This window comes from Petaurus breviceps, unplaced genomic scaffold, assembly GCF_028583685.1.
Source record: "Petaurus breviceps papuanus isolate PSGF00001 unplaced genomic scaffold, PetGlider_PUasm1.0 37, whole genome shotgun sequence".
NCBI lineage: Eukaryota > Metazoa > Chordata > Mammalia > Diprotodontia > Petauridae > Petaurus > Petaurus breviceps.
Window position 1 is genome coordinate 260568 of NW_027186296.1, and position 27651 is coordinate 288218.

At 37.8% G+C, this 27651-nt stretch overlaps 2 long non-coding RNA genes across 2 annotated transcripts in view; one reads left to right on the forward strand and one right to left on the reverse strand.

Moving 5' to 3' along the window:
- LOC138168381 (uncharacterized) overlaps nucleotides 1-27651 on the forward strand; it is a 216813-nt gene that overhangs the window by 137002 nt on the left and 52160 nt on the right. Inside the window, exon 4 of the long non-coding RNA XR_011170096.1 lies at nucleotides 25204-25306. This is a non-coding gene — a long non-coding RNA (uncharacterized lncRNA). The remainder of the gene's footprint in view (nucleotides 1-25203; nucleotides 25307-27651) is intronic.
- On the reverse strand, nucleotides 7950-26851 carry LOC138168382 (uncharacterized). Its single transcript, XR_011170097.1, has 4 exons — nucleotides 26601-26851; nucleotides 17910-17995; nucleotides 9356-9599; nucleotides 7950-8453 (listed from the first exon to the last, which is right to left on the reverse strand). It is a non-coding gene; the product is annotated as an uncharacterized lncRNA (long non-coding RNA).

Genomic DNA, 27651 nt, shown 5'->3' on the forward strand with positions numbered 1-27651 from the left:
TATCTCAGTATAACAAAGCTAGCAAGTGTCCAAATCATCATCTGAAAATTTAAACAAACCTAACAGATAGCTTATGAGAAGCAGGGTTGTTTAGTGGATAGAAAGATCAATCTCAAGTTCTGAGTTCAAATACCGGCCCAGGTATTTACTTAATGCATAAGCCTAGGAAAATCACTTTTAACCTATCAGCCCAAATTTTCTCATCTTAAAATGGGTATTATAATAATACATACTTCACAGGGTTGTTGTGAAGATCAAATGAGAAAATGTAGATAACATATTTTATAAACCTTAAAGTTGAAATGTAAATGTGAGCTATCATTATTTTTAGGCAGGTTGCCAAAGCGATTTCCTCCTAAAGTTAATGCAAGGTAAACTATTTCCCTATACCCTTTTCTAAGGTCACAATATAAAGTAAGTTGTTTTGGGGGATACACAAATAGAATCATCACCATTTGTTATTGGCAAATAACAAAGTTTGGCAGTTACCAATTTTTCACTCTTTTCTTCATCAGGCCCACTGAAACAAGGCAAAGGATATATTACTGGCAAATGGGTCATATATTTTATAGTCTTGCTGATGGAACTCTTCATTTCTTAATATCTACACTGCTTGGATTCTATTCGATCATTACCATACCCTCCATTCCCCTCTCACTCCCTTCCAAAAGCTAACTACCAGGAAACTAATGATCACTGAGATTGGATCAGTCTTGGTACTTATACCTTATCATTTCAATATGTTGCTTTTTCCCTTCTGGACGGTGTGATAGTAATGGAATAGAAAGATCCCCCTGTATTGGCTTGGTTTTCAAATTGATTGTGTTAAAACCCAGAGCTTGTTAATCCCACCTGTGGGATGGACTTGTTGATGTGAAAAGAAAGTCCTGAACTGGGAGGAGCTGGTGACATAGATTTGGAGAGACAAGAGAGAGGCAGAAGAACTTTTTTGGAAGCAGCACCTCGTGGAGAGAGAGAGACTAAGAGAATTGCTGGTGGCCGCTTTGAATTGCCCTGGATTTTTGAGACCTGCCCCCTGAGCTGCCAAGGACTGAGGAGACATGGCTGTTTTGCTGGTACTTTGTCTGTCTGTTTTGATGTTCTTTTGCCAGATTTGTCCACTGGTGAAAGACAGTCCTGTTGTTGAAGAAGTCCTGGAACCTGGCTTTTGGTTAAGAAGCCCTAGACTGTCCTGCAGACAGAGAGTGAATACTGTCCACTGGTGAAGGACAGTGCTGTTGTTGCAGGGGTCTGGAGACTGTCCTGCAGACAGAGTGAATACTGTCCACTGGTGAAGGACAGTGCTGTTGTTGCAGGGGTCTGGGAACCTTTCTGTTGGTTCAGAAGCCCTGAAGAAGGATTTTCTTGTGTATGTTTACAGAAATCCTAGGAGAGGGTTTTGCTAATGTTTTCAGGGGTTCTAGGACTGTTCTACAGACAGAGGATGAATTAATGGAGGGACTGGCAATGTATCTTGTGGCCTTGCTAAGCCTTGTCTCCCCAGGAACTAAGATTGCTGAGAACTTGCCTCTTGTCAAGATGAAGAAAAGACCTCCATTTGGGTATTAAGTGCTGTGCTTAAACTTGATGTAACTCTGGGGTAGATTCAATTGTGATCCAGGGATGGGGAACTTTTGACCTTTTTGTGTTCTATGGTTGAGCAAATGAATGTACTTTACTTATGTTTGGAAACTAATCTTCATTTGAGAAGAGGGGCTTTGTGGTGGACTAAATGAAGGTATAGCCTAGGGGTGGAGAAGTATTTAGACCAGGGACTTTGTAATTGATTGAATGATTGGAAGGTCCTGGGGTGGGGTAGTCCTTGGAGATTATTTAATCACACTTAGTAAATGCTGTATTTTGAATGATGTCATGTTTTGATCTTCTCTGTTCTTGGTTGGTCACTGAATAAAATGGAGAGCACCTATGCTGGTATTTTGAACCTTGGGAAGTTGCCTTTCCTTGGCATTACAGAAGGGCCAAGGATGGTTAAGGGGGGGGGGCAGCAAAATACTTCTTCCCAAAGCCCTCATTTTAGCAGGGTTCATAAGTGCAGATGACTCTTCGTTTCCCACCAGCTACACTGTTTGGATTCAACTCCACCAGTATTATGTCCCTGTTTTGGGTACTTTTTCTCCACCTCCTGTCACTTTTGAGCTCCTGTTTCCATGTTGTCTTCCCCCATTCTATTGTAAACCCCTTGAGGGCAGAAACTTTCTTAGTATTTTTTTTGTATCCCTGGTGCTTAGCACTGTTCCTGGCACATAGTAAGAACTTAACAAATGTTAATTGTATTGTATAGGAGGGAATGAATGAATGAAGGAACAAATGTCAACATTGTAAATTTGTTCATCTATAGACACTTCCACTAGGGTAACACCCATGGTGGCATGTACCATATTTTTCTTCCAATGATGATTCAATTTGACATATACATGCTGCTTTACATGAATTTGATGTGTCAGGCTGTGTGACATGAAGCAACCAGACACAATTAACTCAATTTGGTATAATGTACTGTCAACTCACCATCATAAAGAAAGGTTGCTCTTTGTCAAGTTGGTTATTTTTAGAAAAAAAGGGGGGATTTTGTGGATGGAATGAAGTGAAGATAATTGATTGCGCATGACTTGAAGATAAGTAACCCTTTGGGGGAAAACCTGCCACAAATATATCAGCATACTTTCAAAAGATCCACCAAATAGGCAGCCCAAACTTGGTCTTTGCAGAGGTTTACCCTGATTCTAAACTGAAGTGGCTGACATTTCTTCTGTATATTTTTAATGACCTTAAGAAGAGAAACCAGTCTGTTGTTTTTCTCATCAAAGAAAGATTGGCTATGCAACCTTTTCTAACTCCAGTAAACTATTAGGTGTCTTCCTTTCTAGTCAAATACTATCGCATTTCTTCATGCTGTTTTATTTATAATCTAATTAGCAAAGAGGGATTTTTTTTATTTCTATTGTTTAAAGCTTAGCATAAGGAAAACCTCTTTCAACATTTGGAAGAATTTAGCTGAGGGAAACCAAGTAAACTGCTCTCTAAGGTTCCTTATTTAGACAATTATGTATATTCAGTGTGAATACACAGTTTTAAAGAACAAAATTTTCTCTTGGGGAAAAATTGAATCTACTCTTACCAAAAACAAAATCAAAGCAAAAAACCAGTTCTAACACTTCCTCCTGTAGTCAATGTAAACTAGAATATGTATCTATATGCCATACTCTGGCCATAACAAAAAGACAACGTTTTTGAAAATATAGACAAGGAAATATTTATCTTATATTTAATGGTCAAGTTATTCACCTATTTCTCACAGAACTCAAGATGTTTTTAATGAATTTTGGAAAAAAATGTTATAATAACTTAGTGGAAAATAATTTAAATTTTTAAATAGGACATTCACTTTTGTAAAGATTAATAAAAGACCTGCCAATTCACTCTGGTAAAATCAGTTTATCCTTTCTTGTTCTAAGTCAGCAAAATAAGAGAGTTAAACTAGAACATCTCTAAGGTCTAGCAGGAAGTCTGTGATTCTAAGATCTATGTGATATATTACCTTTAATTAACCAATTTTTCTTCTTCAGTCATTTTCAGTCACATCCAACTCTTCATGACCTCATTTGGGGTTTTCTTGGTAATGATACTTGAGTGGTTTGCAATTTTCTTCTCCAGATCATTTTACATATGGGGAAACTGAGGCAAGAAAATTAGGTGACTTGCCCAGTGTTATACAGGTACTAAGCATCTGAGGCTGGTTTTGAACTCATAAAGATCAGTCTACCTAACTTTAGACCCAGCACCCTATCTACTGTACCACTTAACTGTAATAAACCAAATAGTTTCCAGCACACTTTGTTAGAATGATTACTAGATTTTTATGATTTAGAGACTACTTTCCTGGTGGACATTAGAAACAAAAAAAATGTTTTGTTTTATCATGTTAGCATATTTTCATGTAGGCATTTTCTTTTCTTTTTTTTTTAAAGAAAGTAACACCTCTGTAACCATTAAAATATTTGCATAACTTAAGATATGAAGGCTTCCTAAATTTGTTTTTGTATTTCATAGTTTCTATATAAATGTATGTGCTACTAATTTTGAAAGAAGAACAAAGCCCCTGTGAGACATATTGTAGATGTTAATGACATCGTTAAAATCATGACAGATTGCTTTAATGGTAGATATGCACTTAATTGGAGGAAGTCTAACAAAATGCTCTGTTTCATATTACTTAAAAGAGTCAGTCAAGAGCCATCCTCCATTTACAATCCTGTCTTACTCCAAATCACAATGCATGTAGAGGATCATAACTGATAGACGTTGCAAGAAGCATGTATTCATGCACTGTACATTCTTTCAGACATCCCATTAAATTGTGTTTGTTAACCTTTAATTCAGATGTCTGCAATAAGATAATATAATGTAAAACACAAGTCAATGGAGGGTCGTAAAGCTGTTTCTGCTGCAGTTTTTATTATCCTGTTAGTCAATGCTAAATGCAGTTACACCCTGAAGCAAGTCTTGTATAAAAAGTACAATGTCAATATATTATGATACAAACTTAACCGATAAAATCAATAGCAAGTATTAGGTTTGTTGCCAGGACATGCTAAAATTCAGAAACTCATATTGGATAACACCATGGTCCTATGAAAGTTAATCCCTCCCTCTTATTCAGAAAATACTTGATCAGTCTTTGGATTTGCCATTTATCTTAGACTTCTGTAGAATCCACAATGGTATTAGAGGTCACAGAATAAGAGAAGTGAAAACTGCAGCAGAGACTATGTTGTCCAGTCCCTTCATTTGACAGATGAAGAAAGTCAGACCAAAAGAGGTTAAGTTATTGATCAATGTCACACAACTAGTTTCTGGAAGAGCTAAAAATAGAACCCAGGTTTCCTGAATACTCATTAAATGTTCTTTCATTATACCATGTTTCCTAGAAAATATAATTTAGTGTACCTTGAGAAAAAATTTAGATAGGATGGCCAGTAGAAGGAAAGTGATAGCGAAACCACTGATATTCTCAATCCCCCTTCTATTTATTTCATTAATGATTCCTTCAGTTATTTTCAGTCTCTTCTTCTCTTGGTAATTCTCTTCTGCCAACATACTCGGGTCTGTCTTATCACAAAAATTTTGATTTTGATACCTCTTAATGCTATTGTGAGATATATATATATATATGTATATATACATATATAACACAATAGTATATTTAAACATCTGTTACATATATAATACACATACAATAGCATTAAGAGATGCCAGAATCAAAGTAATGTTCCTATATATGGATATAGATAGATATGTATATATAGTAATGTCCTAATGATATGTTCTTGAGGTCCACCATCATTAGATTAACCACCTCAGAGACTTTCTTGATTCTTCATTTTTCTCTCTACAGTCCTCATCACATGCCAAGTCATGTAAATTTTACTTCTGTGATATTTTTCATACTCCCTCCTTTATCTATACTCACATAGCCACAAGTCCTCATCAGCTTTCCCTAGAATACTGTGGTAGCCTCCTAAGTAGCTTTCCTAACTAAAAAGTCTCTCCCTCTTTCATCTACCTCCATTTGTCAGATTGTCATTGTAAAGCACAAGTCTCACTATGACACTCCTTTCTTCAAGAAAGGAGGGATCATGAGAGAGTCTGAAAAGCGATAGATTTAGAATCCAAAACCTCGGTGCAAATCCCAAATCTCCTTCTTCTTTTGGTGACCCAAAGTAAGTCACCTCATCTCTCTGGGCTTCATTTTCTTCATCTATAAAATGAGGAGGTTGGATTAGATAACCTTTAAGGTACTTTTTAGTCTCTCTACTGCCTCTGGGATCAAATATAAATCCTTCTGCTTGGAAATTAAAACACTTTGCACTCTTATCCCAACCTACCTTTTAAGCCTTAATATTTGTTGACTTAGCTCAATTGCCTTTTCATATGCCAGGTTTTTCCCGATCCTTCAAGCTTATCCCCCCTGTGGAATATTATATGTATTTATATCGTACACACAAATTATATTTATATACACACAATTCATTTATCTATGTCCACATTGTTTTGCTCCATCAGAATAAGGGCACAAATTGTTTCTGTCTTTGTATCTCCAGTGCCTACTACAGTGCCTATTGAGACACTAATGTTTGTTGAGTGAATTCCTTTCTTTGCTTCTCACTACTCCTCTGCTTGCAATTTGTCTTCCAATGTCACCATTCTACTGAAATTGTTCTCTCCAAGGTTACTAGTGATATCTTAATTGTTAAATTGAATAGTCTTTTTTTTTTTAGTATTCATCATCCTTGACCGTACTATAACCTTTGACACTTTTGACCTTTTCCTTCTTCTTGATATCCCCTCCTTCCTTGGATTTTATGGCACTGGACTTTCCTTGTCTTCTCCTTTACACATAGATATTGCCATAGCCCTAATTCTGGCCCTTATCCCCTCCTGGCTGCACTAGCCTGCTTGGTCCCTCCTTATTTCCATTTTCTCTCTTTTCTGATCCATCCTTTACATAGCTGCCAAAGTCAGCTTTCTAATGCACAGATCACTGCCATGCTCAAAAGCCTTTAATGCTACCCTACTGCCTAGCCTTAGAGAAAAGAAAAGCTCCTTGATCTCGAATTTAAAACTCTTTCCATCTGTCTTCACCCTACCTTTCTGCTCTTATTTCCTATTGCTCTTCCTCCACTCTGCCTTCCAGGAAACCTGGGCTGTTAGTTATTCCCATCTCATTCTCTTCCTCTTTCCTATATGCTATCATATAGATTGCTCTCATACTTGGAATGCTGGGATGTACTCTTTCCATATCTGAACCTTCAAGGGTCAGCTCAAATGCCCCTTCTTCCGGGAAACCTTTCCTGATTTTGCCCAACTGAAAGCTACTGATGCTTCCTCAGATTTTCCTAGAACAATTAGCCTAGATCTCTCCTTTGCCTCTATCTTAATTCATCTTGTATCATGCTTATCTTTGTAAATATACATTACTTTTCCTTCCTTCCAGTCACTGCCCCTCCAATAAATTGAAGACTACTTTGAAGGCAAGGGGTATTATTTTACACCTTACATAGAATAAATTCTTGCTAAATGTTTGTTAACTTGATTTAAATTGAATTGTGGTGGTAGAGGAATTAATTAGACTTTACCCTGGAGGTGGGTTAATATTACAATTTAACTTTCAGCAGATCCCTTCAAAGAATAATTGTTAATGGTTGCTCAGCTTCTATGGGAGTGGCTTGATTGAGGGAAAATAAATGCAATAGCAAATTTATGATTCTGGGCCCAATACTGAATAGGAGGAAGAGAACAAGCTGAATCATCTCAGAGAAACTGTATCATGCTTTTAATCACCTCCTTCTTCTCCCTGAAACAAAAACTCATTTTTCAATATCAATATTCTTCCACTGATGTTATATGGCCATAAATTAAGAAACATGATAATCTCAGTAGAATAAATATTATGAGTCACCCAAAGAGCAATGGAGAGATTCACGATGGGTATAAATAGGTAGAAAAATATTGCTAATGGAGAAATACTAACAAAGTGGTGATATAGAAGAAAGCATTAAAGAACTGCATTTGGAGGTGGGCTGGTCATGTAGCAAGAATTGATGAAAAACCCATATACTTCCTTGGTATCCATGAATAAAAAAAGCAAGATGGATGTCTGTAGTAGGTTGGGTTATCTTCCTGCAGCAGATTTAAAGGAGGATATGAATGTCTCCCTCTATGAGAATCCATGGATGGGGTGGGAGCTGAACTGTTGGAGGGTTTTCCTATATTAATAAGACCACAGATTCATCAAGGCACACAGCAAATTTACAATGTGCCTTCCTACGTTCCTCATGCCTTATGTACTGTTCTATAGTGTGTGAGTAGAGATTGAGCATGTATATTGTTCCTTTATAGATTCAGTCACAAAGTTATCTCATTTTATTTGCTTTCATTGTGAGGGAGATACAGAATTAAAACCATACCCCTCACCCCTACCCTGTGCTAGCTAACCAGGACCATAAATCAAATAGCAGAATATTTAATTAGAGCAAGATAGCAAGGTAAATAATTAGAAAAATCATGCAGGGTTCCATCTACTAATGAGTAGCATCTCCCACATACTCATGAACTAGTAAGGAAGAGAACAAATTTCCCCCAAACTCACGCTCCAAGGTGTGGAATGTCTACAATTTTCATGCTATCTGTCTCATATTACAGCTTCCTTTCCTGACTGAGTTCTCATAGCTGTGGCTGACACCAGTTTCCTATACTCTGCTGTTGCTATTATTAGCTCCGCCTCCTACAGTTCCCTGGCATGGTCCCAGTTCCCCTCTGCTGCTGGTACTGCTGGAGTAGGATGCGTCCTTGGTATCCATGAGCAAAAGAGCAAGGGGCAGGTTGGGTAAACTTTCTTTTACAGCAGAAGCAGTTCCAACCCACCTGTACACCTGGGGAAAGATACAAAATGTATGTCCCTGAGCTCATTTAGCTTACACATTTGCAGAAGGAGAAAACACGTAAATACTTAAAATATATAGTAATGTATCATAAATGCATTAGAATCGTGCAAAGCGATTCTCAGGACTTTATCAGTGGGCAATTCAGAGAAGTTTTCATGGAGGGAGACTGTTTGAGTTAGGTTATAAAGGTTATATGGGATTCAATGACCGATGTGCTGAGGGAGGGAACAGAATCCCATGTATAAGAAATAGCATGAGTAGAGAATGGGAGGTAAGAATCTGCAAGGCAGGGTCAGAGTTCAAAAAGTACCATTGGGCATCCATGGAGTCATGAAGAACCAGATACTGAACAACTGAAGATCAAAAGAGTACAAAGCATATGGGGGAAATAGTATAAGCTGATGCTAGGAAGGGAAGATGACACCAGGTTGTGGAGTGTCTCAAGAGCCAGACAATGGAACTTTCTTCAAAAGTCAGGTGAATTGTTATTAAGCAGAGGTGTGGCATGAATGGATATGTAAATATAAGGATGACTTGTCTGTCAGCAATATGAAAGATGAAGATTGAGGGGAGAATGGAGGAGAGAAGGCTTAAATGAAATACCTGGAGAGGAAGAGAGAGTCCTAAGTTTCTTTCCTAGCAAAACTTTACCTTATTTTTGAAGTCAGCTATTGTGATGTGGACTAAGACTACATTGCCTGTTAATCTTGACTTAATTCGTGCTTTAAACAATACTATTATAAGGGCATACAACCGATCAAGTCAATAAGCATTTATAAAGTGCCTACTATATTCCAGGCATTAAACACTACAGATTCAAAGAAAAGCAAAAATTGGGTCCTATCCCTAAGGAGCTTATAACTTAACAATGGATATGACTCATAACTCACCTGAAAGAAAAGTATGGATGTGGCTGAAAGGCAGCATGGCCTACTGGAGAGAGATCCAAATTCCAGAAATCCTGGGTCATTATTGCCCAACCTGTATGATCTGTGTAAAACTGAACAAATCATTTGACTTCTTGGTAACTCTAGACAACTTTCTTAGACTAAAACTTACAAAATAGTTACCAATTTTATTTATAGTGGGTATTTCCTCACTGAGAGTTCCTTAAACCAGTGAAAACTGCAGGTCCTGCAAAAAAAGAAGAAAAGTTGAACACTTCCTACAACTCCATTTCCCACATTTCCACCTTTTCCTTTTTATTTCTCCAGTTTTCTGCTATTATGTTTTTTTTTCCTGCCATATCTAATTTGCCTTTCTTCATCTTCTCTGGCTTCCATGTCCTTCTTTACTCATGACTGCTGATCCAGTCAACAGCAGCCAATTAAAGCAGCTTTGGCATGAGCTACCTCTCTAAACAACTGAATATTGGACCTCTGACTCTCCTGCCTGACAAAACTAAGCAAACAATAGTTTCACTATCTGGTAGCACAGACTCACCCTTGGACACTGTAGATATTTTATTTAGCCCATTCTGGTATATGGAGGGACTCCAGAAAGTCCCTGGAGGGCGCTACCTAAAACCACTTCCCAACACATCAGACAAAGCTCAGTTACTTATCTAGATATTCACCCATAGAAGTTATTTATGCTATTTTTTAAACCCTAGACTAATTTTGGAATAGCCTTCAATCGGGTAAACAAATTTAAGGATTCTTAGTTAAATCCATCACCACCTCTCTTTAGAACTTCTCATCACTAACAATTAAGGCTGTGAGGTTGTTTACATGATTTGTTCATGTAAACAGTGTCATTTCTTCCAATTAAAATGAGCTACTTGAACCACTTCAACTGGTTTATTAGGAGAGTTGTCAAGTTACATCTTTAATTAAGCCCTCACAATGATTTTGGCTAGTTTAAAAATTAATAAAAAGAAAATGATATAGTACAAGGATTATAAGGAGTTCTGCCAAAGGGACCTCATTGCATCAAATCTGCATTTTCAAGTGTTACTTTGTGCATTTTTATGTGCTTGTGTATACATGTATGGGGTGGGGTGGTGGTGAATAAAGTATTAGAATTGACTGGTGATAATATAAAATCCTATGTAAAGGTAGGAAAATGGTTGTTTTCAAAGATTTCTTCTGTCCCTGTGATTCTATGAAATTTGTGTAATCTTGAGCACACAGATTATATCTAAATAGTTTGAAATCTCGTTTGAAGTCTCTTGTCTTTTCATTCCATGGGAGTTAAGCCTATGCTTTATGGCTATCTTTCCTCATTCTTATTCTTTCAGACTTTGGATAGCACACTACATAGGCTTAGGACTGAAAGGGGTCTTAGTGAATTATCAAACCCAGACCTCTATCACTATGTAGAAATTACTTTCTGTTAGGGGACTTTAATTAATTTATTTTTTTTGTCTTACTGTCTACCACATTCACATTGGAGTCAGCCCAGGCCTCCCTTTGAATATGAAAAGGAGCTTAAAATGTGCCTTTCCTTATAAGCCTGCCTCAAAGGTTCTATTGTCTAGTTACATTTATAATGTCCCCACCCTTCAGGAACACTGCTCTTGGGGCATGTTCAGTTGGAATTCCAGTCAAGCTCATGGACTTCTCCTTGTCTCCTCCTTCTGAGCATGGGAGCCTCTAATGGTGTCATTCATTCCCCTCTTGGCTATACTTCTGATTTTTTGAACTTTGTTAATATGTCTTAGTGGTGAGCTCATGCTGAGCTTACCACAGTGTCTAGGTCCTCCTCATCCTGGAAAATCTGTCCTCTTAATTGGTCTTCTCTCTCTGGAACATCCCTCTTCCATGACCCTAAAGGTGGATTTATTCCTCTGGAATCTGAAGTAAGTATGTAAATAATTAAGCACAAAGGGATTTAACTGACATATTGAAAAGACAGGTAACTCTAGAGCAACAGTTTTGGGGCCAGAGTAGGTAAAACACTGGGATTGGCACAGACCATTGGACCTCTGACTTCAACCAAATAGTGCCTAACTGGCCACTGCCTTAATCATAGAAACTCAATCAGTAGGAAAGCCACATGGTTAGGGAAGCAATATCAAAATCATCTTCAAAAATTATTTTCACTCCATGTAATAACAACTAATATTTATATAGGGGAACTCTAAAATTGTCAAAGAACTAAATTTATCCTCTATTGTAGTGGCTTCACAGTGGCTGTTCCAGACCTCCTTTTCTCTTCTCTCCTCTCCTCTCCTCTCCTGTCCTTTCTTCTCCTCTTCATTTTTCTTTCTTTTCCTTTTAAGCCTTCCATATTACCCCTTTTACTCCCCTTGAAACAGAGGATTTTGCCTTATTACATTACTGGGGAAATACAGAGCATTCTCCCTTCTGCTCTCCTATCTATATCTCAAAACAACTTGGCAACATCCCCCATTCTCTTCTTCTTTACCCCAAGCTCTAATGAAGAGGTGGCCCTTCTCACCAAGGATAACCCCTCTACTTGTACCCTTGATACTCTCTCCTCCATATCCCCTGTACTATTCCCTCAGCAATAATCCCCTCTTCCTGTAATCTTCAATCTCTCTCTACTCACTTGCTCATTCCCAGATGCCTACAAATAAACTCAAATATACTCCTCCAATCCATTACCCCTTCCTTGAACTAAGCATTGCTTCAAGCTATACTCCTATATATTTCCACCCTTCCAAAATCAAACTCCTAGGGAAAAAAAGCACAATAAAACTCTCTACATTCACTGCTTCAACCTCTTCTCTCTCTCAATTCTCACCTCCTTGAAATCTGGCTTCCTATCTCATCACTCAACTGAAATAGTTATCTCCAAAGTTACTAACAATTAATAAATTGCCAAATCCAATGATTGTCATTTCATATCCTTCTTGACTTTTTGATTTCCCAGTCTGACACTTTCAATATCTGGGAATTTGTGCCCCCCCCATCAATCTCTTTTAGTAATAATTTTGGTTTTTATTCTATACATAAACAACAGAAATGAGTATGTTTATATACAGAACAGAATACAAAGAAAGTCCTATATGAAGCTATACATTTCCATTTTTACATTGCTTTTTAAAAGTATACTACAAATTCTACATATTACTTTCAATACTTTCCTCCTTGGCTGTGCTTCCTTCTGTTCTCTTCTGAACATTCAAAAATGCTACAATACCCATATTTTTGACATCATTATTGTTAATCTTTCTGCTTCCTATTCCCCCCATTTAACTGAGTGAAAGAAGGGGGTTGCTGAGGAACACTTTTAGCAACTAATCATAGTCAAACAAAACTAATTCCTAGTGACCGTGTTTGAAAAAAAAATATATGTCTGCTGCTTGTGCCCATCACCTCTTTGCCAGAGACAAGAAATTCTGGAGACATGGTTGATCATTGTTTTGATCAAAGGTCAGAATCTTTCCATTTTTTTCTTCCTTTACAAGGTTGTTATTCTTTTACAAAGTTCTGCTCGCTTCATTCTGCATTAATTTGTACTATCCAAGACTCTAAGAAATTGTCTCTTTCATCATTTGTTACAATACAATAATATTCCTTCACGTTTTAATTCCACAATTTCTTCTATTCCCCAGTTGTGTCTAAGGCACTCCATTAGATTCTAGTTCTTATAATTTCTTCCCATCTTTTAGTTGTCACTTTAAGACTGGTTTGTTTTGCTTGTATCTATTCTTGCCTTAGTATAATCCTCTCTCTTAACCAATCCCTGCTCCTTATATTTCTTTCCCTTTGGAGTCTGACATATTTCTGTACCAAGTTCATGTGTATGTGTGTGTGTTCAATCTTTTTTATCTGTTTCAGATAAGAGTGAGGTTCATTTGATGCCCATTCTCTCTATTCCTTTTCATATACTCCAATGAAGAGAATAGCAAGTTATATTCCATTATTCCTCCTTCCCACACTAGTGTAGCTCTCCTTTTATCCTCTCTTCTCTTTCCCCTCTTCAAACCCTTAGAACAGAACCAATTTTTCCCACAGGGCCTCTGTTTTTCTTATTTAAGCTCTTCAATGCCCTTTGAAAACATCAGTGTTCTGAAGGTTTCTTCTCTCCTTATTAGACTGCTAACATTATATTTAGTGTATTGTTGCTCAGTTGTTTTTCAGTCATGTCTGACTCTTTGTGACCTCTTTTGGGGTTTTCTTGGCAAAGATAATGGAATGGTTTGCCATTTCCTTCTCTAGCTCATTTTACAGATGAGAAAACTAAGGCGAATAAGATTAAGTAACTTGCACAGGGTAACATAGCTAGTAAGTCTCTGCAGTCAAATTTGAACTCGGCTCTTCCAGACTCCAGGCTTGGTGCTATCCACTGCACCACCTAGCTGCACCCATATTACTGTACTCAAATAAATTTTCCCTTTTTAGCTTTCTATTGATTCTAGTGTTCTTATTTCAAAGTTCACAATCAACTCTGGTATTTTCCCCAGAAATATTTAAAAACCCGTCTCCCAGTAAAGATGCTTTATTTCCCTCTTGTAAGATTACTCTCAGCTTTGAAAAGCAAAGGTAATAAGGGTTCTGGCTATGCCATTTCTTAGATTTTTCCTTTTACAGTTTCTTTCAGGAGGTGATCTGTGGATTCTTTTATGTCTATACCATGTTCTCTGGTTCTTATAGATCCAGGTAATTTTCGTTTTTGATTTCCTGAAACATTATGTCTAGACTTTCAAAGAAATCATGGTTTTCAATGAATTGAATAATTAATTTTTAAAATATTTTTTCAATTATCAAGCATTTGTTTTGTCTACCTCCCCTTTTCCCCACGCACTACAAAAAGAAGTAAGAATCCTTGTGTTATATAAGCATAATCAAACCAAACAAATTCCCACATTGCTCACATCTAAAAATGTGTTTCTAATTCTGCATTTTGGTCCATTGTCTTTCTGTCATAAAGATAGGCAGAATTCTCTCATTAGTCCTCTGAAATCATGATTTAATATTGACAGTGATCAGAGTCTTACGTCTCACATTTTTTTTTTACAACGTTGATGTTATGGTTGAAATTGTTGTCCCTGTTTTACTCACTTCACTCTATATTAGTTCATAAAACTCTTCCCTGTTCTTTTTTTTTTTAAGCTATCGGTGTTAAGTAACTTGCTCAAGGTTCTGAGCCCAGATTTGATCCCCAGGTCATCTCGACACTGGAGCCAGTACTCTTACTCGCTGAGCCACCTGGCCACCCCTAAGCAATTGGGGTTAAGTAACTTGCTCAAGGTTACATGGCCAGGTGTTTCTGGGTGGGTGCTAAGTGTCTGAGCCTGGGATTCAATCCCAAGGTCATCCTGATACTGGAGCCGGTGCTCTTACTCGTTGTGCTACCTGGCCGTCCCAGAAACTGTTCTTTATTTCTTACAGTATCATAGTATTCCATTATATTAATGTGCCATAATTTGTTCAGCAATTTTACAATCGAGAAGCACCCACTTAATTTCAATTTCTTTGATGAACCCTAAGAAACAGGAATAAATGGACCTCTTTAACATGGTAAATAGTATATATTTAAATCAAGATCCAGCATTATATGTAATGGGGATAAACTTAAGTCCTATCCAATAAGATCAAGTATGAACCAAAGATGTTCACTGTCATAATTTGTATTCAACATAGTACTAGAAATGCTTACTATACCAATAACATAGGAAAAATAAAGTAAGGGAATAAGTATAAGTAAAGAAGAAACAAAATTATTCCTTTTTGAAGATGATACAGTGGTGTACTTGGAGAACTCCAGAAAATCAAATTCAATCAATTGAAACAATTATTTACATCAGCAAAGTTTCAGGACATAAAATGCATACACACAAATTAGTATTTCTATATAATATAAAGAAGGGCAGCTATGTGGCACAGTGGATAGAGTGCTGGGTCTGGAGTAAGGAAGACTTACCCTCGTCAGTTCAAATACGGCCTTAGACACTTATTAACTGTATCACTTAACCCTATTTGCCTCAGTTTCCTCATCTGTAAAATGAACTGGAGAAGGAAATGGTGAACCACTTCAGTGTCTTTGTCAAGAAAACCCCAAATGGGGTCACAATGAGTCTGACATGACTAAAGCTGAAACAACTGAACAGTAACAAAAATATCACCAAGAAAATGAAGTAGGAAGTAATAGAAAAAAAAATCCCATTTAAAATAACTACAGAATGTAGTCTACCTCCCAGGATATACAAAAGAACTTTATGAGTCCAATTATTCTTAAATGACCTATCTTGACTTTTTTAGGTCAATTTATTTGATAGCAACTATTTTACATTTAAAATTTTTTCTATTTTTACATTTTTCTAATATATATATATTATATATAGATATATAATTCATATAATTATATATAGTTCATACAATTACACATGTAGATATAATAATACTGTATACAATTTATATAATCCTATATAGGCATAACGTATGATATAGAATTCATATAATGATAGCATATTATATTTTATTTGCTGTCTCATGTAGTCTTTGATTTCTGTTTGGTATATTTCAGCTTTCAGGAATTCCATTCCTTGGGGAAGGTTTACCATTTCTTTTTAACTACTTATTCCCATGCAAATCCTTTCCTTAAGAACTTTGATACCAGGGCAGCAAGGTGGCACAGTGGATAGAGTCCTGGGCCTGGAGGTAGGAGGACCTGAGTTCAGATCTGGTCTCTGATACTTAGTAGTTGTGTGACCCTGGGCAAATCACTTAGCCCCAGATTACCTCAAAATATTATGTATTACAATATATAATATAATAATAACATGTAATTATATGACAATATAAAATGTCATTTATAAAATATGTATATATGTACATATGTAAAAGTACATTTATACATATACATATACCATTAGTTAACTTGATTGAGGAGAAAGAGGAAAAAAATCAAATGAACAGAACATGAAATATAGAATTTAAATAATATATTGACAATTGCATTTTTGGTTTTGTTCTCATATAGTTAGACAAAATAATTTCTAATATCCTTTATTCTTCATTGCTAATAGTTTATTTTTTAAGCTCCAAATTTTACTTATCAATTAAAAGGTTGTTTTTTGTTTTCAATTTTGTTCATTTCTTCTTTAATTTTCAGTAGTTATATTTTGATATTTAATTGTGGTTTCTAAATTTGTTAATTTTCTAATATTTTAAATGCACTTCCAATTTTTTGATCTGTTTTTTTTTCTCTTTTTCGTTAAAGGATTTAGAGATGTTGAAGGAAAAGACCTTTGATTTCATTTAAAAAAAACTCTTCCTTTATTTCATCTAGGTATTCATGTAGTCCTTGTGGAATTTTCATTTTTTCTTACAATCTCTGCTTGCAGTTGTTATGGAGTTAGAGTTGCAATAATTTTTGATACTATAGAGTGTTTGATATACTTGTCTCTCTACTTTTAGTTCCTGAATTATGGCTTTGTACCAAGGTCAGCAAATACTTTCTGCTGTGCTCTCAGGTGAAAATCCTGCTGTATCTCACCATGTGTCCCCTGATTTCTTACACTGATTTCTCTTTTCTGGTGTTCAGCCCCTATAGATCTTTGAGGTATATGGTTCTTATCTTCAAACCTCCTCTGGTTTCTCATGATTGAATGTTAGGGACCTTAGATGCCTTGGGTTTGAACTGTCGTGGTCCGAGTGCTGAATCACCATGCTGGTTTGCTTGGCACTATGCTGCTCATTGACAGTTGCCTCTTCAAGAATTATTTGAAGTTCCCATCTTTGTACTTTCTCACCATCCAGGTCTTTTTTTTTTTTTTTAAGCAATTGAGGTTAAGTAACTTGCTCAAGGTTACACGGCCAGTTATTTCTGGGTGTGGTGCTGAGTATCTGAGCCCAGATTTGATCCAGGTCATCCTGACACTGGAGCCGGTGCTCTTACTCGCTGAGCCACCTGGCTGCCCCTAAGCAAGTGGGGTTAAGTAACTTGCTCAAGGTTACACGGCCAGGTGTTTCTGGGTGGGTGCTAAGTGTCTGAGCCCGGGATTCGATCTCCAGGTCTTCTCAACACTGGAGCCGGTGCTCTTACTCGCTGTGCTACCTGGCCACCCCTCATCCAGGTCTTTCTTTAAACAAAAATTATTTTTAATTTTCAGGATTCCATATTTTCCATTCAATTTTTCTCTCCGTCTCTCCCTTTCCCCCATCCCAAGAAAGCTTATAATTTGATATAGGCTCTACATATCCATTCATATTAAATTTATTTTCACATTGGCTTGTTGCCTTTTCAACTGAAGAATTTTAAGTGCGGTAACTGACCCTGATCTTGACCAAAAGTGGAGGGAGTGTTGGTGTATGATTTTCTGTTTGCAGATGATTGTGCACGTAATGCAGCCTTGAAGCTGAGATGTGACAAAGTATGGATCAACTCTCTGCTGCTTGTGCTAATTTTGATTTAACAATTAACACCAAGAAAACACAGGTGCTTCATCAACCATCACCACACCATCCATACATAGAGCCATTGGTTACAGCAAATGGTGAAGTTTGGAATGCTGTGGATAAGTTCACTTACCTTGGTAGTGTACTTTCCAGGGATGTACACATTGTTAATGAGGTTGATGCACGTGTTGCCAGAGTTAGCTCAGTGTTTCGGAGGCTCTGAAGGAAGGCAAAGTATAAGAGAGAAGAGGTATTAGATTGACCACCAAACTGAAAGCCTATAGAGCTGGTGTGCTGAGCTCATTGTCGTATGCCTATGAAACCTGGACAGTGTACCAGCGCCATGCCAGGAAACTCATTCACTTCCATATGAATGGTTTTATGAAGATTCTGAAGATCCCCTGACAAGATAAGGTACCAGACACTGAGGTTCTTACTTGAACTAACTGCCAAGGATTCAAACTCTGTTTCAGAGAGCACAACTCTGATGGGCTGGCCATGTTGTTTGAATGCAAAATGTATACTTGCCAAAAAGACTATTTTGTGGAGAACTCACACAGGGCAAGTGATCACATGGTGGCTTGAAGAAGCAATACAAGGACACTCTCAAGAACTTTGGAATTGATTGTGTGACATGGGAGACACTGGCACAGGACCGCTCAGCATGGCATGCTCACATCAGAGAAGGTGCTGTGCTCTATAAGCAAAGCATAATTGAAACAACTCAAAGGAAACACAGGATGTGCGAATTTAGAGAATCCACCCCCAAATGTTCACTCGGACTGTTTGTGCCCAACCTGTGGTAGAGCATTTCAAACTCATATTGGTCTGATCAGCCACAGTTGGACACATTGAAACTTGATTCTAGCATAGTGATGTCATTTTGGTCATGAGAGCATCTTGACTTGAAATACCATCCTTCTCTCTTTTTCTTCTATTTATCTACCTGTTGCCTCTTCCTCTCCCTTACTAGATCCTAAATCATGTCTCACCTCCTTTCTCTTATTGTGCCCTCAGGTCCTCTTTTCTCTCTTTATACATTTTTTCCTAGACAACCTAATCAACTTCCATGCATTCAATTATAATTTTTATTCAGATGATGCTAAGATCTATAAATACATTTCCAGTCAATCTTCTGAGCTCCAGTTCAGCACCAACTGCTTTTTGGACATTACAAATTGGATGTCATCTCACACTCATTATCATCCACTTCCAAATCCACCTCTTTTCATAAATTTCCTACTTCTGTCTTGGTTATTACCATCCTTCCAATCACTGAGGTTCTTAACTTCAATGTCATCCTTGGATTTTCATATTCCCTTGATCAATTTATCCAATCAATTAGCAAGCCTTGTTATTTCTCTCTTCACAACATCTCTTCTGTCCCTTCTCTCCACTCATATAAGCACTATACTAGTTCAGGAATCCATCTCCTCTTGTCTGGGTTTATTACAAAAGCCTCCTTATCAGATTTATTTACTTAAATGTCTTTCTTGTCCAAACCAGTCTTCAAGTTTGTAAGTCAGCAAACATTTATTCAGCATTGCTTTGCTTAATAGTATAATTAATATAATAATAATAGCATTGCACTAGGTTAAATGCAAGAAACACAAAAATAAGAAGAATGAAAAATTATACCTGCTTTCAAGGTGCTTACATTCTAATGGAAGAAGAAGACATGACTGGCCTGGGCCTCCGTAATGTTAATGAGATTCAAGATCTTCCCCATCCATTAATAGGCCTCATGTGGAGTTCATTAAGGGAAGCTTGCTTAGGGGTGGCTTGTTAGTAGGAAGGCTTTCACACCTTTTGCTAATTTCTAATTAGGCATTAAGTCAGGAGGGTTGTGATGCTGTCTGACTCTGAGAAGTGTATATATACTGGCAGATGTAATTTGCTTTGGGGGCTAGCTTAGGACAAGGATCTTGTGATTCTTTGGTTGAAATTCTGAGTGGCTATATGCTCAGAGCTCCCCTACTGCTCAGATGTAAAGGCTCCCTCAATCTAGGGATGTATATAAAGTGTATAGTTGATTCAGGCAGTCAGAGCCCTGTCTGTTGGTCTTTATTTCTCTGCCTGTATTTTCTTTTGTTTGTAATTTCTCTGAAGTTCGGGGTGCTGACTTTTCCCCTTAACTAGTGAATGCAATTAAAAAAAGATTGTGGACCCCTTAAACAGCTATCTTTCCTAGTAAAGCAGATCTAAAAACTTGTGCCATCCTGGCAGCCATCCTGGGTATACCAATGTGGTTGCTAATACAGCCTATCAGCTGGTTCCTCCTAAGGAAGCTTAGAATGCAGGTTCTGGGAGGAACCAGCTGATAGAGGGGGAAGCTGAAAGGGTAAAGTCCAAGGGTAGAGTGAGACAGCTAAAAGAACAGTCCTTCTAAGGACAGATCTCAGTATCTTGCTCCCCTTTTCAATAAACTTAAATGGTTCATGGTTATCTCTAGGATAAAATTTCTCTGTTAGATAAAGTCCTTTACAATGTGGTTCCAACTTACTTTTTCAATCCAATTTTATGTAACTCTCCTCTATATATTCTTCTGAGAAGCCAAACTGGCATTTGCACCATATCTCACAAATGTCATTCTGGTTCATCGAGTACAGGACTATTTTTGCCTATCTTTGTAGCCCCTATGCTTAGCACAGTGCCTGGAACAGAGACATTGTTTAATAAATGATTTTTAATTAATTGATCTAAATTAACTTAATAAATTAGTTTGATTTCTAAAGTCATTAACAAATGATTTTGGAAAGGCTGTCCCTCATACTTGGAATATACTCCTTCCTCACTTTCACCTTTTAGAAGTCACAGGTTCTTTCAAACATCACCCCATAAATGAGGCTTCCCTGATCTCAGTTCTAGCCAATCCACTTTTACTTTCATTTTGTATATAGTTTTGTATTAACTCATATATGTATATATTGTTTCTCCTGATAAAAGGTAAGCTCTTTGAGGGTTGTCTCTATTTTCATTCTTAAAATTTTCTGTCTGTAGTAGTTAGTCTACTGCCTGGCTCATAGGAATACTTGTTAGATGCTTATTGAATAATTAATTCATTTTATACAAATGATCTCATTTGAACATACTAACAATCTAGTGGGCTATAGGTATTATTATACCAAGCATTTACCACTGGAGGCAATGAAGTTGGATTGAGCAATGGATCTGGAGTCAGGAAGATCTGAATTCTAATCTGGCCTCTGACACTTATTAGCTGTATGGTCCTGGGTAAGTCACCTGATCTCTGTTTGACTCAGTGTTCTTAAACTGTAAAATGTGACTATTTATGCACTCCAGTGCACCTACTTCACAAGGTTGCTATAAGAATTCCATGAGATAACATTTGTAAGGGACTTAGCATAGGGCTTGGCACATAGTAGGAGCTATGTAAATGTTTATTCCCTTTCCTTTCCCCTACTACACGTGAAAAAACTGAAGTTTAGAGAATTTAATGGTCATGTAAGGAGTGTCAGAAGCAGAATTTGAACTGTATTCTTTTTTGACTCAGTGCCCACCCCACTACCCACAGATATTTCCGTCAGAGCCTTAGAACCTATTATAAAAAGCCTTTACTCTATAACCAATTAGCAGACTGATGCTAAATAGATCCAGTGCATTTTGCTACACTATTGATTTAGAGGAATCTATTATGCCAACCCTAGAGATGTGGTGGAGGGTAGGTGGAAAACGGGTTAATATTCCTGTGTGATGTACTGTAGTTTAATGGGATTTCTTCCATTGTTCACATGAACTAAAAAGCTCTAAATACTTCTAGGATATTCCCTAGAGCCAATCACTTTGTTAATGCATAGCGAAGGTTGAGGATATATTCCCCCTACAGAAAGCTAAGTTTACTATGACATTCCAGTTAAGATTTCTTCCCTCCTCGTATGTCTGAGTCTTATAAGAACTATAGTTATATACTTAGACATTGCTCACATGGGGGAAAAATACGGGTGAGAAGTACTGCTTTGGGAGATCAACATTCCCAAGGGTCCTTTTAAAGCTTTATAAATACATTCCTCTTAAGAATAACCAAACCTGCTCTGAACAGGGTATGGAGGATCATAGATTTAGAGCTGGAAAATACTTTAGAGATCATCTAGTTCAACATTCCCTTTATAGATAAGGAAACTGAGGTCAAGAGGGCTGGTGGAGTTGACTTGCCCACAGTCACACAGCTTATGTGTCAGTCAAGATTCAGACCCAAATCTTCTAACTTCAGATTCAGTGCTCCTTTCACACACAGACAACTTAATGATATGGTATATAAGTGTGTGGCAAATAGTCAGCACTTAATGAATGTTTATTAACTGTCTAATAATGACACATTTGTAAACCCTTTGAAGAATGGCAAGTGGGCACAGTGGATGGAACACTGGGCTTGAGTTCAAATGTAACCTCAGACATTTATTAACTGTGTGATCATAGGCAAGTCACTTAACCTTGTTTGCCTCAGTTTCCTCATCAAAGTGAGCTGGAGAAGGAAATGGCAGACCACTCCAGTATCTTTGTCAGACATGGCTGAAATGACTAAACAACCACAAACCCTTTGAGCAATCTCAGAAATTCAATGTCTTTGAGGCAAGGCATTTCCAGGAATTATTATGATTCTTTGACATGCCCTGAGCTGCTCCACATGGTAGGGTTGGGGAATGGAGAGTGAGCTCTCCAGTATCTTGAGATATAGACCATTAGCCTAAGTGCTCTGGCTAACTGCTAATTACCCCCAAATGCCTGTGGACAGCTCTCCTCTCTGGTTCTTTTCCTTTGGTCCTCTCCCTCCCTTGTTTCTTCCTCTTTTTGATCTTAGATACCCCTTTTCTTTCTGTCAAAATAAAATGTTTTTCAACAGTTATTCATTTGTGCCATTCATGGGGGAGGGGAAAGGCACCACATAAAGCTAATAAACAATAATCAATTAAATGGCTCATTCAGCATTCAGCCAGACTCAATGGGGAATAACTCCACAGGAAATGTAATTCAGTATTCTCACCAGATGCATACTTCAGTAAGACTTTACCCTACAAAGGGAACATGCTGCCTCCATCTTCTTCAATCAGCAGGCTTCAATGAAGCTGTTGTTAGGGTATTTAAAAAACAAAAATAACAACAAACAAGCTATTGAGGGACATGCATCAGCAATACCAGCAAAGAGTTAGAATAAATTCCTTGGGGCAATCTGCTTTTAGTAGCATTTAGTGGCACAGTGACACTCAGAGGAATTGGGGCACTACTTAGGTCAATGACGTCCACTTGAAGTGATCACCTAACCATCTATAGAGGTTTCTAAATACATTGGGTGTGTATAAATGGTGTCTTCTATTGGGGAAATGATTAACTATCATCCTCTTCTTGGTCCTGAGTGTGGGGTCTAAACCTATGACTTCATCCTTATGAGGGGTTCCCTGGCGTGAAATCTCCTTCCACTAATGCAGCATGGCAACATGTCTGTGACTAGCTGTCTTACATGTTAGTTGCCTGGGGACCCAGAGAGGTTTAGCTACTTGACTGGGGTAACATAACCCGGAAGTATCAGAGCAGGACTTGAACTCAGGTTTTCTTGACACCAAAGATGATCATCTATCTAATCTGTCAGATTGAACCTCCAATCATCATCTTAAGTTTTTCAAAATTTCTTTGGTTTTAAAGACTTTGAGATGAATTCAGCAGTTTAGTTTATCCACTGACAATTGAATCATGAACACTATAAGTGAACATATGAAGACCATATCTTATTTGTCTTTGTATCTCCTACAGCAACTAGAATTGTGCCTTGAATATAGCACAGACTCAAAAAACATCTGTTGGCTGAGTAAATAATGAATATGGAAGGGTAGTTTATAACTGATTTTCTTTCCTACCCCCAGCTCATTAACTAAGTGCTAGTTGGTCCGTTTCATTAAATAAGTATGGTGACAACATGCACGGGGCACCTACCTCTGTGTGCAGAATTATTCTAGAACCTGTGTGGACAGTGGAAGTAAATAAAAGTTATCTGCTCTTTAGAAAGTTCAATCTATGGGATAATGAAAGAAACATAGTCATAGAGAAGAAATATACTTAAGAATACTTACAAAATAAGAATGCATAATAATAGATAATGAATTTCAGTTAGATTGGGATATTTGTACCAGAATTCTGGGAGGATGAAGGTGAGGCTCATCTGGGAAAATTTCTTGGGAGAGGTGAATTTTAAGTATCATTCTAAGACAAGAAGTAAAGATCTGTGTGTTGCTTAACATTTTAAAGGAGCTTATTAACATTCACTAGGTTAGAGCATTGCAATACTAAAAATATATCAATTACTTAATTCCGCAGAATGAGCTATGATGATGGTAAAAACTGGCATTTAACCATCTCACACAAAGTAGCTAATAGGCAATAATCATTCTTTCTGATTTCACCACACTAGATTTCATAGCTCATGCTTCTCATTTTTATTTTATTTTTTATTTTTACTATTTACCTTGCAGATAACAGTTTTGCAATACTGGGCTAGATTTGACTATCATAATATAATCTGTGTATATTTGTAATCTATTGACTCGGCTCTGAAGGACTGTATCTTGCTGACAAATTTCAATATCATGGCCTCATTGTAACCACAAATTTATCAAAGAAAAAGCTTTTCTTATCAGAAGCTTCACATTTTCCAAGAGCAGCCTAGTATAATTCCAAAATGCATTGACAGGGATGTGTAACTGTAAACATCACATGTATTACATTATATCCTTCTACTTGATGGAATAGTTCATCTTGGTCTTTTCTTGCCAACAGCAATGGAGCAAATTGGATCTGGTGGCTCACAGATGGAATGTTGGGTAATCATAAGAAATGCATACACTCAGCTCTGAAATATGCAAGAGACCGCTGAGGTCTCTCGAAGACCTGTGATTCTCTGACTCCAATTAGGAAGGAAATGGAAATAATAAAGACATCTTTAAGGAGAACTCATTCCATAATGAAACAGTTATAAAAATTAAAATTGATCTCTGTTGCTCCAATAGCTATATTCTTTACAGTCAAACTCTGAATTTACTGGGGGGAAGGGAGTGAGAGCTCAACTGGACCATGATAAAGTCCTTTTGAGCAGAGATGACTTCCAACCTGACAGATGGGTGATCAAAAAGAGTTATTTAATTTACTTCATTCATGGATATGTCTTATGACAAAAGGTAGTGATCTCTACTAGCATTTTCCTAAGGTCCATATCCAATGATGTTAAATAATCCGCAGGGCTATCTACATCTTTTCCCTGGGGGAAAAAAAGACCAGAACTTCACTGTTATAATAATTTGCATATGTCCAATCAGTCCATACTTATGATTTTCAAACTAACATGTTATTGTTGCCCCCAAAAGATTTTCATTCTTTTTTGTTTGTTTTATTTCTTTATCACATTTATCATCCTTGACCAGAAGAGAGGAAGCAGATCCATGGAACCAAGGGAAAAGCCTAGGAAAACAACAAGAGCCATATTTCTGATCTATAAATGACCTCTGGATTGTGTCTTGCTGAAAGGTGAGTGATATAAAATCGACCTTCCCCTTGATGACCTTTGGTGCATGTCATAACCAGCATCAATGAGCATTTATGTTATCAATACTTTTATATGATATATGAGATGAGTCATCAGAACTTTTATAGCTTGTTGAATACTCTGTATATGGTGGCATTCCATTATACAACTATTATTATGTTACAGGTTGCTAGAACAAGTTACAGGTGGAATTGCATTATGATTGCACTGAGTAGGTTCTGATCCCGTCATTTCTCTTCCTCTCCCTCAGTGTGTATAATCCTATTTTATTCCAGGGGTTGTGGCAGCAGTAGCACCAGAGATGAATTTAGGATGGGTGCCAGAGATAAGGTTAGGATAGGTGCCAGAAAAGCCAGATGGTTTCTAAAATGATCCCAGCATACTGGATCTAGAGTCAGAAGGATTTCAGAGGCAATCTTGTCCAATTCCTTCATTGAATGATATAGGTAATAAATTCACATAGGTAGTGAGCATCAAAGGCAGAATTTGAACTCAAGTCCTCTCAATCTGGAACTGATACACTTTTCACTGTAGCAAATTGCCTTCTTAGGACATATCTAGTTAGAGAAGATTATGTCTTGAATAATAATATATATTATATTGTACATATAATGTTATATGTATAATTGTCACATAGTCAATGTGTGTCAAAGGCAAGACTTTAAATCCAAGACTTCCTTACGTGAGGCCAGCCATGTAGCCATACATGTACATGTATCTGTTGGACTCTACACTTTGGTCCTGGGGAAAGTGGACTGAGACTTAAAGTGATAACTGCAATATTCTTCCCATCATCACCAAGTTCATTTCCAGGTGTGGCATATTCAATAGACAATAACCCTCTTGCTTAAAAACCACAATTTTGTCTTCTAGGTCTATCCAATATTGAGCTGTACCAAGCCAGGGCTAGTAGTTTCCTAGGTCTGGCTTCTGGACCTCAGGAAGTTCTTTTGACATTTTTAAATCTCATAAGGCCTTGTACCAATGGAAAGAAAACACAGTCTAGAAGTCTGTCTAGAGGCCATGCACTCATAGGTTGGCCGGGTAAGAAGAAGGGATTCCTTCTATCAGCCCCCTAGAGCTCAGCGAGCTGTCCTTACACCTGGTGGCCAGCAAGAAGGGGAAAAAAAGTGATTTTACCTACATGTGCCTTTTGTATTCACACTCAGTTCTGATTCAGTTCATTTCATTGCTTTTAGCACACTCAGCAGATAATTAAAAGACTTTTCTTTACAACGTGTTGGTTTCCCGGTCCCAACTCCAGCCTTATCTTACCTTATACAAGGTCTCCGGAGGTCTCTGGCTTCTTGTCTCCAAGAAGAACTTACCCCCACAGAACACCCAGGACACGGAAAGTATGATGTGAAGCTGCTTATTCCGTTACATCTTAACAGCACCATAAGCAAGCACAAGAACAGGCACAGGAACTAACTCACTTCCAGGCGGAACGAACTAACTGACTCCCTCAACTCACTCCCTCCACTCCCAGGAGGAACTGGAACTAAGCAGGAACTAACTCACTTCTTCTATCCCCCCAATTTATAAGCCTTGCCATGGTACGCCTTGCAGGGCCAATCATGTTCTTTCCCAAGTACGTTGTAAGGTTGTAAGAGACCACGGAGCAATGTCCTTCCCAGAAGTCCTTTATGCACTGCCAGGCAGAGTATCACTCTCGCGTCACTGCACCCCAAACTCCTTTATCCCTGGTTGGTTAATCCCCAGGCAAAGCTGTCCCAACAACGTCCCTCAGAAAGCCACGTGCACCCCCTCTGGCTGCCCCATTGTCACCTGTCATATGGGAGCCAATCATGCACTCTCCTGAGTGCAGGGCAAAGGAGTATGTGTTAAGAGGAGTCCGTGTTTATGGGGCACGCTCAGTGCCACGTTGGCCTTTCCCAACCCAGCAGAGTCAGCCCCCGTGATCCTGCGCTCAATGCCATGTCGGCCTTTACGGCCTGGCAGAGTCAGCCTCCATATCTCCAAGCCCCTGCCTCTCAGAAATCACGTGCACTCCCTCTGACATCTTGTGACTGCCGCAGTGTCTCTCACACTCGGGGCCCTAACAACAACACAGTAAGTAGACTGAAAACAGTGACAGACTAATCTGAGCATGTTCTGAATGGGAAAGGGGCAGGGTACCTCTATTATGAGTTATCACGCTTCCAAGAACAGCTCACCCCTACCCCACATGCCAATAAGAAGAGCCCCTTTTGCCTGCTATGACAACTGGGTCTATATTGATCAGCCCCTTGTAACACACACAGATATATGTCTGTCTGTCTATCTATCTATCTATCTATCTATCTATCTATCTATCTATCTATCT